Raw genomic sequence first — 16,190 nt, 5'->3', positions numbered from 1 at the left:
GTTGTGGTTCACATATTAGATGAATATTCTGCTTCCATCCGAAGATGTATCCAGCTGAACAAATCAGTTTTGACTCTTTGATGAAATTATCTATTTATCACATTTACAATCAAATAGCAGCTGGCTTCTTCATTGTTAATGTGAAGGAGGAGCTTTTTGTATATATATGTTAGTATTTTATACTCTGTGTGGTCTCTGACTGGATCTCCACCAAGTGAAGGACTCAGCCCTTCACTTTTCTTGGCAGAAAATATCCTACAATTTTCCTAAAGTTCAAGCCTCAATTCTCATCCCTACAGCACTCTGACTATATAATAATCTTCAAGTTGTCACTAAGGAGCTATGGCAATTGCTTGAAGACAATGACCTAAAGCAGCTTTTCAAACATCTCATTTTTTTTCTTATATTCTTTTAATCTAAATAATCACAGAAACATATAAAAAATTGAAATATTTTAAATAAGGCAGAGGATATTTTCATTTAATTTCTTTAATCAAAAGATTTTCCAAATGTGACCATTCAAAAGAAATATTTCCACCACAAATACTTGAAAAATAAAATGCATCACATAGAATTATTTCAGCTTCTGACATTTTATTTCCATATCTGATTTATTTTATGGGTGTGTTCTGTCCATTTTGCTTTATCCTATGATGTTTTTAGAATTAACCTTTTTCCAGATCAAACCACCTCCCTAATAAGTTAATCCTTTTGGATGCAGCACTGAAGTAATCACACCCAAGTCAGCCACAAATGAAGATTGCTCTTAGTGGAACTCACTCATATCCAAAGGCCAACTTCTCACAGTTTTTGGGGTGGGAAGTTGTTAATCAGGAATCACAGCCACTTCCCAGGAGGTGAGTTGTCTGAAAGCTGCATGGGACTTTGGTTTTGCAAAAGGACAAAACACTAAGCAACACATGGAGCCCAGTTTGATTCATGATAGAGAAACCCTTTCCAGATCCTTCTTCCTCTACAGGAGACCTGGGCTCTCTACTCTGCGCCAGTTGCCACAAGAAGGTCCTAGCCACTCTTCAAAAATGTATTCTAGGTTCACAAAGTCATAGATTGGTTGAGTTTGGAAGGCAAATCATCCAGCCCTGACCTGTGATCAGAGCAGAGTCAAAAAAAGACAGTTGCTCAGGGCCGCATCCAGTCATGTTTTAAACATCTCCAGGGGGTTTTGCCTCAGAGCACTTTTTCCTTGATGTTCAAGAATTGGTGCACTATACAACCTGTACCAACAAATTTGATAAAAGCAACCGTCTCTCCCTAAAACATCACATCTCTTATTAGACCAGAATGGTCTTTTCTACTACTGCTGCTATTGCTACTATAAAATTTCAATTTTATTTTTTGGACCTTAAGAGTAGTTTCTACAGATTCTTTGCAAGTAATTAAAATCACCTGCCTCTTACCTCTGCATATTCAAAGAGATTCCCTCATATATTCTCTAAAACTATTATTAATCACATTTATTACCTGAAGATTTAAGCCTTCATTTGAGAGATCAATACAGAGAGTAAAGGAGGTACTTTTGGAGAAGAACATTTCTGAGCTGTGTATTTCTTCCATTAATCAAGGCACCAAAGGAAGGATCTCCACCAATACAGCTACACCAGTTCTCAGCAGGCAGCAATCTCCCTTTAACATCTGTAAAGCACTTATTTAACAATACCAGCTAATTAAATAATCAGAGAAGCATATGTCTATGGAGAACCAGACAAGTATATGCCAATGAAGACTGTTCAATCCCAGGCACAGGTCTGAGAATGTGGGTTTTTTCTTCTAATAAGTACTGAAGCTAAATTCTTCCTTAACTCTTTATCTTACTGCTCATTTGAATTTCTCAGAAGCGTTTATTTTGACTCTAAGAAAAGCTGTGATTCAAATCCTGGCAGCTTTGCTGATGCTCAGATTAGATCTCTTCATGGAGCAAAGTGTTCCCCTGGACAGCTCTGCTTAGCAAGATGCAGGGTTTGGTATTTGTGTGAATCAATCCAGACCATTTCAGGGTCACTTTTAGCAAAGGAAAGCCTGCCTGTTAAGACCAGATAAGAGTGAGGTCATTGATTTATTTTTTCCTCATTATCTGGCAAGATTTCAGTTGAAGCCTAAACTCATTATCTCTGTGGAAATACAAACACAACTTGGTCCCTTGAAGCAAGTTAATTTAGTTTGAAAACAGTTAAGGAGTTACCTTCTGAATTCAATTAGCTAATAAGTCCTGATGGGTAAAGGTCACAGAAGAGCAAGGCACTGTGCTAGTTTAAGTTAAATGCAGTTCCAGGTAACATCACAGCAGCACTTTTCCCCTTCTTACTGAGTCATGGCTGCAGCTTCTGGCCACCATCTCCAAATTCTCTGTCAATAAGAGAGACAAATTTATGCAAGAAGAGCACCTTCAGGGATGAGAACAGCAGCGGTACCTTTGAGCCACAGCTCCTTCAGTGTCTTCCCTTTATACTGGAAGTAAATCAGCAGGGGAAGATGTTCCCCCTTTCAACCACACTGAATAAAGCCACTCTGCTCAACTCATGTTAATCAAAATAATCTGTACATTAAAATCCAAATCCCTCTCTGCAGCAAGATGCAGTCAAACACAGGATTCACTTTCTATTCCCATATTGTAGAGATGGTTCCTATAAGGACTGATGCTGTAGGAGAGCCTGTGTTTCTGCAAAAGACATGACACTTGTGGATCATTCATGGACCACCAGCTGAGAGAGACTGTTTCAGGCTGGGCTGGGAAAGCATTCTCAGCTTAACATCCAAGTTAGAAAATAATATTATGGTAGAAACACTGACAGGCTTGATCACAGAATAATAACTGTTGGTATTACTACTATAATAGAGGGGAAGTAAATGGTGGAAGGGCGGCACATTTTAATTGTTCTCTCAAGGAAACACCGGGCTCTGAACTACAGTAGGCAATCACAAGCTACAAGCAGCTCCCTCTTAGAGAAACAATTTTTCATTTTATAATGTGAAAGTAAATTTCTTGCCAGTATTACCTCAGGTCATTAGCTATATTGTAATTCTTGTGTTTTTCCAAACTGATTTCCCCCTTAATTTGATTTTGAGCAGCTGATTAAATTTACCCTCCTTGAAGAAACAGACATTCAATTTACATTCTCCTGGTATCAAAATGCAGTTCTCATGGTCACACTTCTAGCTACAGAGTAATTTTGTCACTTCTTTCAAGGGGCATTCTCTAACCAATGACCACATATGTTGGCTTCCTCCTGCACATCCATGTTGTACACAAGCTCAGAAAGCAGAACAATAAACTGTACAGTGCAAAAGCTATTCTTCAGACAACAACAAATCATTGAATTACAGGATGAAGGAAAACTGAATGCAGCATTGGTACTCATTTTACTTACTCATCCCACAAGGAACCAAATTCCATACCCAGAGGCATAGGTGCCTCTGGTTCATCACCACAGACCCCAGGGTTCTCACCTTCTCAGATGGTTGGATCAATCCAAACACATTCTCTTCCAAGACTCCGAGTGGACATCCAGGCTAGGTCTAAATTATTTAAGTAGGGTTCAAACCTTGGGACCCTGTAGGTCTCTGAGCTACTTTATCTGCAAAAACATAAAATAAACATTAAACAAAAACATTATGCAGAAGAATTCTACTGGATTGGGTCAAATGTCCACTTAGTCCAGTATTCCACCACTGACAGGAGCCAGCAGCAGATACCAAGGCAAACAATTTTTAAAAAGGGTAACCATGCAGTAATTTTCTCCACTCTCTCCTCCCCACATCCAGAGCCTGTCACGCAGGCAGCTCCTCAGGCACAAATATCATCTTGTTGCCTATTAGTCCTTGATAGATTTTCTTTCTCTGTTAATTAGCCTGATTGGTTTTGAGCCCATCTACCCTCTTGACACCCGGCAGATACTGTAAGACTGGTTCCAGTTTAATCACACGCCACAACGACCAAGTTTGCTGTTGTTTGCTTAAGCCACTACCCAGTAATTCCACCCGATGTCCCTTATTCTTGCTCTGGGAGAAACGCAAACAATCATTTGCTACTTATTTTCTCTGTGCCACTCATGATTTTAAACACCGCTATCGCATGCCTTTCCACCTTCCCTTTTCCCATCTAAAGAGTCTATCTAATCAATCTCAATTCAGAAGCTGTTCTTTGCCTGTGAAAACACTCGTCAGGTTTCTCTGTCCCCTTTGAACACTGGCATACCTTTTCTTAGATGTGGAGACCAGAACAGTGCACAGTAATCAGGAGGTGAATGCACAGCAAAATAATTATTTTGTTTGCTGTCTTCCCTAGCAATTTCTGACAATCCATTTGCTTTTGAGCATTACTCTGCCCTCAGCCAGCACTTCTTAGAATTACTGACAGCTAATTTGAGATCTCTTCCCTGAGTCACAATAGGTTGTTTAAAGCCCATTTCAGCTTGGTACAGTCAGGTTTATTTTTTCCCATGTGCGTTATCTTGTGGTTATTGGCATCAAATGCAGACTGCCATTTTACTGCAATGCCACTCACCACATTTTTGAAAGTAGACTTTTATTTTTTCTACCCTGAATAACTCAGTCAAAGAAGCATACAGCACTATTTAGGACATTTTCCAGACCACTTATGAATATGCCAGACATCACAGAACTCAGTGCAGATCCCTGTGGGATTCCACTTGTTATCTCCCACTGAAATACCTGACTGTTTATTCCTACTCCTCACATCATTTCCAGCAGAGAACTTTCCTTTCATCCTGCTTCTGTTTTGCTTCTTTAGGATCTTCTAACTGAGTAGCTTATCAAAAGCTTTAGGAAAATCTGAGCACACTGTACCAACCAAATCACCCTAATCCACACTCATGTCAGTGCTTCAGACAAAGAGCAGTGGATTTCTCTCAGACACGATTTCTCTTGACAAAAGCCACATTGACATGTCTCCAAAGTCCTTTTTAAATACAGGTGACAAATTGCTATTTTCCCTTTCTGTGATACAGTAGACATGTGGGGCAGAGGTGCAGGAGTTCCTGTTCCACTACTGGAAGCTGGCAGAATCTGAGAGTGCAGTGCTTGCAATGACCAGAAGTCCCTCCAGCTTTAACCATGCAAACAAGGCCCTCTTTCCCTTCTGAACGATGCCAAGCACTGCTTCTTCTCCAGGCATTCCCTGTTTAGTGCCTTCAACATGCAGTCACTCATACTGCTTTACAGCAGCAGAATCCCTCTCATCATGACTCTTAATCCACTAACACTCCTGCTTTTTCTGCAGCTGCTTGGTTCTGTGAATTATTTCCACACCTTCAGTGCCCAAAACACCCCCACAGAATAACCTTCCCTCTCCTGCAGCCAGGCTGCACCTTCCTTGTGAACTCAGGCCTTTCTGGAGCTCATGGAGGTGGCTGGCATCTGCTCTCACAGGGGAGAGACCCCTGCCTTTCTCCCCCACGTTCAGCCATCCCTGAAGAACATGACATGATAGAACCATCTTTTAAGAAGTTTTAATGAAACTCCGAATTAAAATTCATGTGGGTTGCCCAGTGAGGAAAATTTTGAACGCACAGAACAATACCAGTGCTTCCTTTTACAACCAGAGACAAATCATTTTAGTGTTATGGCTACTCATGTAAAGCCTGAGACATTAATTAAATTAATTATTGTAAGTGACAGATTTTCTCTAATAACATTCAGCTATTTGACAACAGACCTGGTAGTTATTTAAAATTGTTGTCGTTATTCCAAATAAAATTTTAACTATGTGAACACACTTGGTTTCTAATTTTACCTGGCTTTATGTTAATAGGCTTATTCTTATCTTATTCTTATCCCTTTTCAGATTTTTCATTTAATGCCTTGGAAAACATAAATGTGCACATTTCAGTGGCAACTTAGCTTTTCAGAATATATCACAAGTTCTTAGAGATGAATACATAAAATCAGTAAAAAATCCACCAGGATCTTAGGCACTGCTTTGCATGTATGAGGCGCTATCTGTAAAAGAATTCAATCAGAAAATTCATTACAAAATGTGAGAAATGGCCCAGAACCTCTGGTCTAGTATATGCTGAAATTTATGAAGTGGTGTTAAGGGAAAATTGTTTCCAGAAGGCATCAGATAAGATTGCAAAGATAAAGACTTCCAAACAAGGAATTGGAAAACAGACGCACAGTGACGCCCAAAATATGCCTTTTTAATTCCAGGTACCAATGCTCTAGTTAACAGATAGATCTGTATTCACTCACGTGAAGAGAGACCAGGGATTAAAAATGTTCCTGTCTTTGAAAAGAGGTATTATGAAGTATGTTAATAGTAATGGAGTATTCTCAACTCAGGAGGTGAAACCTTTTAGTGGAAGAAAAATACTTGAGTTTTTTCACTGACACAATTAGGTGTCTGTGTGCACACATGTACATATAGAGGCCACGTGAGCTCATGGAGCATTGCAATAACACAGGCCCTGAGTTTCTCAGTCTTTTTAATACTGAAAGATGAAACAGCTAAGGTGGCACTACTTTCCTGTTGTGAAACACCACAAATGTTTGCTTTCACATGAAATGTCTTCTGAGCAGGAACACTTAAGTCCCTGGGGCTACAGTAAGTACCACTAGGCAGTAACTGGTATAATTTACTACAAAATTTGTGCACAAAAAATCTCCCTTCACAGCACTCCAGAAGCCAGAAGGACACATGTACAATGAATATTTCAGGACTTAGAACTCATAAAGAAAGGAAAATTCAGAAATCATAGATCCCAAACCACACCACATTAGGACAATCACTGCACAGAAACTGAGCTTGAATGAACAGTTTCCAACTAATTAAAACCTAATAACCATAGCAATGTTTCCAGCTCTGCATGCTTCACTAAACGTTTAATTTTTTCCACTAACTTTCATTTCATATATTTTAGCAATATTTGTGTCTCTTGATGCATTGCTGATGCTCAGATTCAGTTCAGTTTTCATTATTCCACACTAATTTCCTCAGGTGCCTGAGTCAACCTTTGAGAGATGCTGTTCCTCCAAAGCCAAGCCTGCTCCAGCTGTTTTGAGGGATTTAACCAGGGCAGCAGCGTCCACTGGGCTGACTGGGAGCAGGGTAATGCCAGATCCTCCTGGTGATGCCTGTAACCTCTTCTCCAACAAAGCTCTGAAAACAGCCCTGATGCTACTGCATCTCTCAGCAGTATTTTTCTGCTGGGGAAGGGAGGGTAGAAGAAGCTGCCAGTCTCTCCCTCAGCCAGCCCACAGCAGGACAAGCCTGCAGCCACAGCAAGGCAGCTGTTCAGACCCCATGCACTCTGCCCTTACACAAACCTTGTGTAAGAGCCACAACCAAATCTGACCTGTAGCAAAAGGGTCCTCCCTGCTCTTCTGCTTTCAGCCACCCAAAGGCTGGGCACAGTTGTTCAGGAACACCAGTTTTCGCTTTGTTTCCCCAAAGTCTTTCCTTCAAATGTCTCACAATTACATGGAAGCTGATCTTTCATCCAAAACAACAGCTGTCTGGGGCCTCCATGGAAACCCAAACATGTGAATCCTACACGCACACTGGGAACCAGACAGGTCCAAAGATCTCCAAGTCTCTTACTGCTACTGCTTTTCCTGATCTTCCAACCTCTCAGCATCTGAGTTTAGCAACACTGCACAAAAGCTCAAGGCATAGGACTCACCATTTCTTCCTTCCAGGCTTGGGGGGCTGTTATCTAGCTCCCTCTGGGGAGCAAGGAAAGAGGGAGCATTTTATTTTGGCTGGTCTGCTGGGAAGAAATCACTGCTGCCCAGCAGAGCTCACGCTCTTCCACTGTGGAAGCACTGCTGTCACAAACAGCAGGCTTCACACCACAAATGGTCAGTCTAAAAGCAAAATCTTTACAGCTTCTGAAAAACAGACAGCCCCTGTAGCTCCAGCCAGGACAGACTTCTGTCTTCCTTGAGTGGGTGCAGAAGAATTTAGTACATTTACTGACTAGGCTATATGTTCTGTCATCTGGAGCCTTCTGTTCGCTCTTTATTTGCAATTTTTCACAGAAACCCCTCTGTGAGGCAGGACATACTGGTGACAGTCCATCCCTCCCTCCACAATAACAACCCCACAGCAGCTCTCCTGCCTTTAGCAGAAGCACCCAGGAGCACTGAGGTGGGAACGTGAATGCACTGAAGCACAAAGTGGCTTGGGATTGTAATGAACTACTGACCCCTAACAAACCATTTTGTAAATATAAGCAGTGGTTTGTTGTGACGACCTACTCAAGTATGTCCAGTCAGAAGGTACAGCAAGCAGGCAGCTCTGAAGGTGTACTGCTACTGCCTGGAGGAACGGAGCACAAAGCTCACGGCCCAGCCAAGCCTTTCAGTATCAATGCCAACTTGCCACAACAGTTTCTAGATAGCTTTCTATTAAGAAAACTGAGCAAATGGTTAACAAAAATGAAATTAGCATAGAGATTAGGTCAGGTATTTTTAATGAGGCATTTTTAAAATTAATTATTTCTTGCTAAACACTAAGATGCTTGTCTGTTGGTAATGACGCTGCAGACTCACCAGGACGAAAAGCATCATGTCAGGCCTCTGGGAAATGGCAGCAAATGTTGCAAACGACCTTGAAGTCTGCTTTCCTACAGGAGATACAGAATCTGACATTTTTGGTGGTTTTGGGGTTTTTTTTAAATGCTGCTTGTTTCATTTCCACTTGGTAAAAATGGTAAAAATACCATCTGGCAGAAAACTTATTTCAGAAATCAACACCCAGGTCGTAGAGAGGAACTCCGCTCCATGAACTACTCTGTGTTATCAGCTTTCTTAACTGGCAACTTCAGCTCACTCAATAGTTGCTCACAGCAACTCTTTCAAAGCGTAGGCTTGAGGAATAATCCCTTGCAACAGCTACTTGTGCAGAAGGTCAACACATCATTTTATATATCTCTGCAACATTTACCATCTTCAAAATCTTAGAAAGTTTTTTAATCTTTTTTAAAATAGGGGAATAATTTGGCAGCACCTCCCACACAGTGAATGACAGAGATGACACAAATTTTGACAAGACAGCTGCAGTTGTGAAATGGTTCAGATATACTCATCCCTATGTCCAGGGACAGGCTTTGGGTCATGCCTGGAATGGAACAGGGAGCATTAACTGTACTCATGCAGAAGTGCTATTTTATTTTCAGATTACGCCATGGTGTGAACCAACCCGTTCCCCTTTTCATCACTTTAGACCCCATACTGAAGAAAACAGTCAGAGTATTCTGTTTCTCATTTTTGTATTACAATTTAAGTGTGCAAGTTGCACACTGTGCTTTATTTTAGGCTTCAAGAGCAGCAGGAAAATGAAAAGCAGCTGCACCCAACTGTAGCAAGTATCAGCATTTTTTAAACATTTTCTTCCATATTTTGATTCTGTAATGATGAATGAGATTGTAGGGTATAAACATATAAATGCTTTGCACACAGGTAGTATACTTCCAGTGTACCACCTATAGTACCTACAGTATCTTGAAACCCCTATGCTTTCACTTAAGAATTTGTAAACTTTCAAACTTCTCCAAACTTCTAAGAATTATGACTTTCTTAAATTTTGCATGTAAACATGCAATAATAAATAAAGCTCATATCTATGTACCATGGGCTTTTTTTCCTTTAATCATGGGAAAACAACAGCACTAGATTTCAAGTTTAGTTGTGGTTGATCAAATATTTACTTTTGCACAGAGGCATGGTTTCCCAAGGCCACTTGGCAAGTTGACAAATGAAAGCAAAGAAAGAGCTTTGACTCTAACAGGAGTTACTTTAGTTTTAACCCAAAGTCATTTACAGTTTATTACACAACTTATATGCTAAATTAGACTATTGAATTTATCTGAAGAAGACTTAAGACATATACCTATGGTCCAAAGAACACAAATATTGGGTCCATTTCACTTCCAATTACTAAGAAACTTTGCTTTGTAAGAAAACATCTAGGTCCTTCCATTATACCAAGCAGGCAAGCTGAAGTAATTGAACCTCTGAAATAGTTGCAGAATTGAACTGGAATAGGTGAGGATGTTACCATAAAAAAAGGTAAAGCCTTCATTTATTTACAGCAGTTCTAAATGGAGCACAGAGATTTCTGAAAGCGCAGAGAAAAACCAGGGCCCATGCACTCCACTCTGATTAGTTAGAGATGATAGCTTTCTGGACTGCTTCCTAAACTCCCAGAAAACTGTGTGCATCTAGCAAAAAAGGAAGCAGAAACAAAAATCCAGTAGTGATTTCAGTATTCCATAGTGACCAGGTTAAAACTCATTTTCTGTTATACAACTTCACCTCTATCCCCAGAGACTTTATGGGGGTTTTTTATTATTTTTTCTTCCTTTTTAAGAAACTACTGTAGTATCACCACTATCTTCACTCTCAAGAGTTTATTCAATAGAACACAATTTTTTAGTGAAAAATTATATAAGCTTCATTGTTGTAAGAACTTCACAAGAACTGGGATTGTTTGTGAGGACTGAATATAGATTTCAACTTGCATTTCCTAGACCTGTAGACCTAGTATTTTAGAGAAGAAAATACCAGATCCCCAGATTTTAGGGAATTTCAGACACCTGGAGAATAGATTACTTCAGTTCTTTCAATCAGTATAACAAGCATCGTACTGCCATCTAGTGAGCAATGTAAAAGCCACTGACACATCAAGGTGCATGAGTATTTCTCATTACAAGACATTTTTCTCTTTCATAAGTATGAATAGAAAATAAAAGAAAATTTAGGTATGGATTACTGATAGAAAATAGATAATAAAGTTTTGCAAGATAAAAGTAAAGAGGCACAGGGAAGTCAGCGTAACAAGAGTTGGGAGTTCTTTATGACCACGTTATCCCACCACCCTGGGAATGCAGCCTTCTCTGCTACACAGATCATGGGATCAGCCATGCTTCAGACAGTAAGGTCTATTTTTTGACAATAGCTAAATACTCCGTTTTCCTTCACCGCCCAAATGCAAGGCATGTAGCACACCCATAAGCTTGAGCAAGGCTTTAGTGGCTATCCACAGAAGAGGCATCCCCTAAATGTCACCAATAAACATCGGCAGCATCTGTCCCCATTCTGGTTTGAGAGAATATGAAATTAGGTTGCCACAGGGCTTCTTTCCATCCATGAGGCCGTGGTTCAGGCACCTGTGAGGAAAAGGCACAGCTTTGCTTTGTCTGAGCAGAGAAGTGACAAATTTTACACCTTTTCCCAAAGGCCGACTGATCTCAAGGCTTGGACCAGAGTGCTCTAGGCCCAGCTCAGATTTGAGAAGGCAGAACCAAGGGTGGGACCCCGAGGGCAGGAGCCTGTGCCCCCCTGTGAATGTCACTGATGGAGGTCACTACACCTGACACAGCGGGGTTACTGCTCTGTGGGTGAAGGTCTGTCTTGGTCAGCATCACCAGACAAAGCTAGCTAGGGGATTTTGGCTAGCAAGATCCTGGCTGTGATGGTCCCAGGGCACAGCAGCCACAAGCTGCCAACAGCAGGTTCAGGCATCCAGCACTGGCTTTCCAGGGCAATTCCTCAACTGCCCTTCACAGTTCACTGACTTGTAGAGAACAGCGTATGTCTAACAGGTGCTGCTCAGCACTGACTTTCTCTGTCCTCATCAGCACAGCTGTCCAAAAATTGTGCTACTGCACAGAGATGTTTTGGGCACTTTCTTTGAATACAAACTTGTTAAAGGAAGAAAAATGAGATAGAGGATAAACACACTTGTAACCCACCCCAAGGTGACAGCCAAAGGAAAACTGATGAGGTCCTGCAAGGACTACGTGATTCGTCAACTCAAGAAGGTGTTTGTGTGTGTTTGTTTTTATTCACAAACTTGTAGATTCTGTCAGCACTTACAGAGGCAGAAGAAAGCTTGGAACAGGAGGTGCTTTAGAAACCATACTCCCCCTCATCCAGTGACTAGCAGTACCAACTACCCTTTGTTGTTATGCTCAGTCAAACACATCAGTAATGTGCTCTGCCCTGTTCCTATCACACAGGACCTGCAGGGTTTCTGACACCAATGACATAGCAAGCAGAGCTGGCTGGAGGAGAAAGGGAAAGAAATGAAGCAGAACTTTTCTATGGCATGTGTGTTTGCAGAGGAAAAACAGACATTCATCTCTAAACACTAATGTATTTCCCAAAGGTAGGCCACAGGAATAAACGTATCTAGGATGCTTCTAATAGTATAAAGTGGCAGATTTGATAAAGTCTATGTTTATGTTTACTCAGTCATACTGCTTCCACTAGCTGACAACACAAGCAGCAGTCAGAAGTCAGGATGCAGCTCCTGTTCAAGCAAATGGCACCACCCAGCACTTCTCAGCCTGATACACTTTTTCTTCAAGGCCCCTTTGCAGTCAGCACACACACAGCTGACCCCACCAGTCTGGCCTTAGCAAGACCCAAAGAGAAGAAGTCTTGTTAAAGACTTAAAATTCTTAATTTTAATTATGGTCATTCTGTTCCAATCCCTCTCATAAAACAGATGTTTTCTACCCTCCTTTCTCCAGCAAACTTTCCTGTGCTATAGATTTTCTTGTCGTGCATGATGAGCAATGCAATATATTTGATAAAATGTCCCTGTAAACCATGAGGAGGATAAAACCAACTGCTAGTTTTACCAGCACAATATTGAACATCTGCTCCATCTGTTCCAGGAAATGGTGACAGGTATCTTGCTAAAATATATTACACTAATTTTTCCAAGATATTTTTATGTTTGGTCATTTAAATTGCAGTGAGGTAATTTTATCACCACACAGAACCTCCATAACCACTTCTAAACCGCTTCAGTAGCCTAAATCACTCCCTGATTACATAACTGTAGTGCCACCATGGCAATGACATCCTGCCACTATCGAGCCCTTTGCCAAAACTGAACCTTCCTCATCGGCCTGGATGCATGACAGGAAGGCTGCCTGAGTGCAGTGGGGGAAAGGAAAGATTCAGGAGATTTCCCTTTACACATGCTAAGCCTTCCCAGCTTCGGATGAGCTGCATAACAGGATGAATGTATCAGTGTTTCTCTTATCACATTTTAACAGCATCACTTAATATCACCAATTTAAACACAACAATGAGCATTCAGTCAAATATTGAATCATTGGGAAAAGAAAGACTGCTGCCTATTTTCTCCATTTAGACACTGAAGAGTGATATATATTTGGATTTCATCTTGGATTCCATTTATAAATTTTTTCAATTTTTAATCATTTGCAGAAGTCTTGAGAGTACAGCATCAACCAGAAAATCTTTCTTGTTGCTTTTTTGAACTCCATTCCATGCCTATATTATACTTAATCATAAATGAACCTCAGGTTAGTGCTATTAAACTAACATTATAGTCTGCAGATAAAAGCCATTTTTGTCTTTCAGTATTTTCTCCACTCACAAGAGGCCTACTTTTTTTCTATTTTTACTGCATTGGTTTTACTGGTTTTCTCTCTCATTTAGAGATACATGGGAATATATTTAAATATGTTAACATAAGGACGTTAACATTATGCATAAAAAGGACATTTTTGCATAAAAAGGACATTTTTACATAAAAAGTACATATACATTACACACAAAGTGCATACCTTACAACTGCTTTTTTTTTTCAACCTCACTGTATGTCTACATTTCCTAGAGCTCAAAACACCAGCACAAAAAAATAGAGCAGGGCCAACCAAAATAACTTTCTCTGTGAACTCAGAGAGGCCATGACTGTCACTTTTCTTATGAGCAAAGAGATTGAGGAAAGCTTGATATTAAATTCAGTGCTACTAGAATTAGATCATGTAAGACAGTAATCTATGAACACATTTCAGCAAGCTTAAATGTGAAGCTCATCTGAGTCTAAGAGCAGTGGGAGTACACAAATTGTTTAAGTGCTTTTTTCCACCACAGCCAGACTGCTTACCATGATCAAACGGGTTTTCTTCATCCTCCTTTTAATGACATGACCATGATAGGGAAGGGGTGTCAAACTCAGACAGCAGCATTGAAAAGAACAGGTTTTTTCCTGCTTTCAACACTTTGGGAGGTACAGGACAAGGGGATCTCATGTGCCATCAAGTCCATCTCCCCTTTAGGCAGACATTTAATACTATTTTTTTATAATTCTACACATGCTGATCAAGCCTGGTAAATATGCAGGTGTTTTGCTCCTGTACTCATCAGAGGGTTGTTCCAGAGCCTTACACTTCTTAGCCACGATAATCTTCAATCTCTTCCTTCAGGCGGGCAAATGCACCAAAGAAGATTATTACTGTGGCAGTAAGGATATGAGTGGCATGACCCTAAATTGTAGAACCTAGACTGGAACTTAAAGACAAATATCACAAGAGATGGGAAAGGAGAGCCTTCTCGAGAGAAGTCAGAGCTTTGGGAGAAAGGAACACTAAATCATAGGTTAAGAAGTCCAAGCATGCCTGCAAGATCTTGTTTCTCCTACTCCTGTGAATTTAATTTTGTGAAGTATCTTTCTAAAAGAGTGAAATCTGTTGCAGAAAACCTCAGAAATATTAGGATTTTTTTCAAGACAGAGCATAAAATCACAGGTACCTTGCTACTACTTTTCTTCCATTACAGAGCCTTTATTCTTTGAAAATCACCCTCAGCATTTTATTTTGCCTCTGCTCTTTACATGCCTGTTCTGTATTATTTAAAAAAACAAAAGAAAAAGGGGAGAAATTTTACTGTCCATTCTGGCACAGGTATGACACCATACTGAAGCATTTATCACAAATCATCTGCAGAGACAGGCTGCAGTGCAGATGTTCCTGACATTGTCAGTCTGGAGAAGAACTTTTACTGGACCACCAGTTTTCCCAGAGGATGACATCCACAGTGCTCAAAGCACAAAAGGTGCTTTTGATAAGAGATGGCTCCAGCTTTTTCACAACCTTAATTTTAAGGACCCTGGGTACAATTTAATTGATACACTTGACAGATGACCTGACCTGTCCCTGCCCAATAGGCATGCCTAGTTCAACCAGAAATTGTGCTGCAAAGCCTTACCAACTGCTTGTCACAGCCTACTTACTGTCTTCAAAATCTTGTTATTAAATGCACTGTGGAATTATATTCTATCTGTGCTTATCTGTGACATATGTAATTGTTTCATGATATGAAACGCAATCTACTCAGCACTGAGAAAAATTATCTCTAACAAGGCAAACTTGAACCGAGGCATCTGGGGCATAGAGACGATCACAGCGCTGGAGAATCTCCTCTGTAAGCATTGGGGTTGTTCAGCCTGGAGAAGGCTCCAGGGAGACCTTAGAGCAGCCTTCCACTACCTAAAGAGGGCTTGTAAGAAAGATGGGGACAGACATTTTAGCAGGGCCTATTGTGATAGGACAAAGAGTAATGGTTTTGAATTACAAAACAGTAGATTAACACAAAATATAAGTAAGAAATTTCTTTACAATGAGGGTGGCAAAACGCTGGCACAGGTTGACCAGAGGTGGATGATCCAATCCTGGAAACATTCAAGGTCAGGCTGGATGAGGCTCTGAGCAATCTGATCTATGTGAAAATGATCCTGCCATTGGAGGGGTATTAGAATAGATTATCTTTAAAGGTCCCTTCCAATCCAAACCATTTTGTGTTTCTGTGAATTAAGGCACTTAGTATTTCATTTCTGTCTAACCTCGCTGTTACACAGTCACCACGCAAAATACTTGGTGCCCATTCAGGAGCTGCTGCCCAGCTGAGCACAATTTAAGGTTTTGGGCCTAAGGCAGTACCCTTTTCCACATTTCCTGTGTTCACGAGACCAGAACGCACAAGCCGCACCTGGCACGGCTGGGTATGACCGCGAGTGGTGCCGTGCCCACAGAACCCACGCTGCCACAGATAAGAGATGATAGCAGATGGAGGCCTCTCACAATCATAGTTTCCTTCTGCAATCACACGCTCCGGATACGTGCGCACTCTCTCCACACACACGTGTACATTTCCCCTCTTTCTCTACACACCTACACAATTCCCCGTTTCCCCTCCGAGGCCGGAGCACGAGGCCACAGCCCCGCGGTCACTGCCCGCGCTCAGCGCCCGCGGCCGTGTCGGGCTGGGGCTCCTGTGCTCTGCCCCGGGGGGCCGTGTCGGGCTGGGGCTCCTGTGCTCTGCCCCGGGGGGCCGTGTCTGGCCGGGGTTCCGGTGCTCTGCCCCGGGGGGCCGGGCTGAGCCGGGGTTCC

General features: G+C 41.2%; 1 long non-coding RNA gene across 1 annotated transcript; it reads right to left on the bottom strand.

The window, feature by feature from the left end:
* Window positions 1–581: 581 nt before the first annotated feature.
* LOC117243872 lies at window positions 582–4,091 on the bottom strand. Its single transcript, XR_004495819.1, has 2 exons — window positions 3,466–4,091; window positions 582–2,364 (listed from the first exon to the last, which is right to left on the bottom strand). It is a non-coding gene; the product is annotated as an uncharacterized LOC117243872 (long non-coding RNA).
* Between the last annotated feature and the right edge of the window lie 12,099 nt (window positions 4,092–16,190).

The sequence above is a fragment of the Parus major genome, chromosome 1 (genome assembly GCF_001522545.3).
Source record: "Parus major isolate Abel chromosome 1, Parus_major1.1, whole genome shotgun sequence".
Classification (NCBI taxonomy): Eukaryota; Metazoa; Chordata; class Aves; order Passeriformes; family Paridae; genus Parus; species Parus major.
The sequence above is the reverse complement of the archived record's forward strand: the minus strand, read 5'-3'. Positions and strand labels throughout refer to the sequence as shown.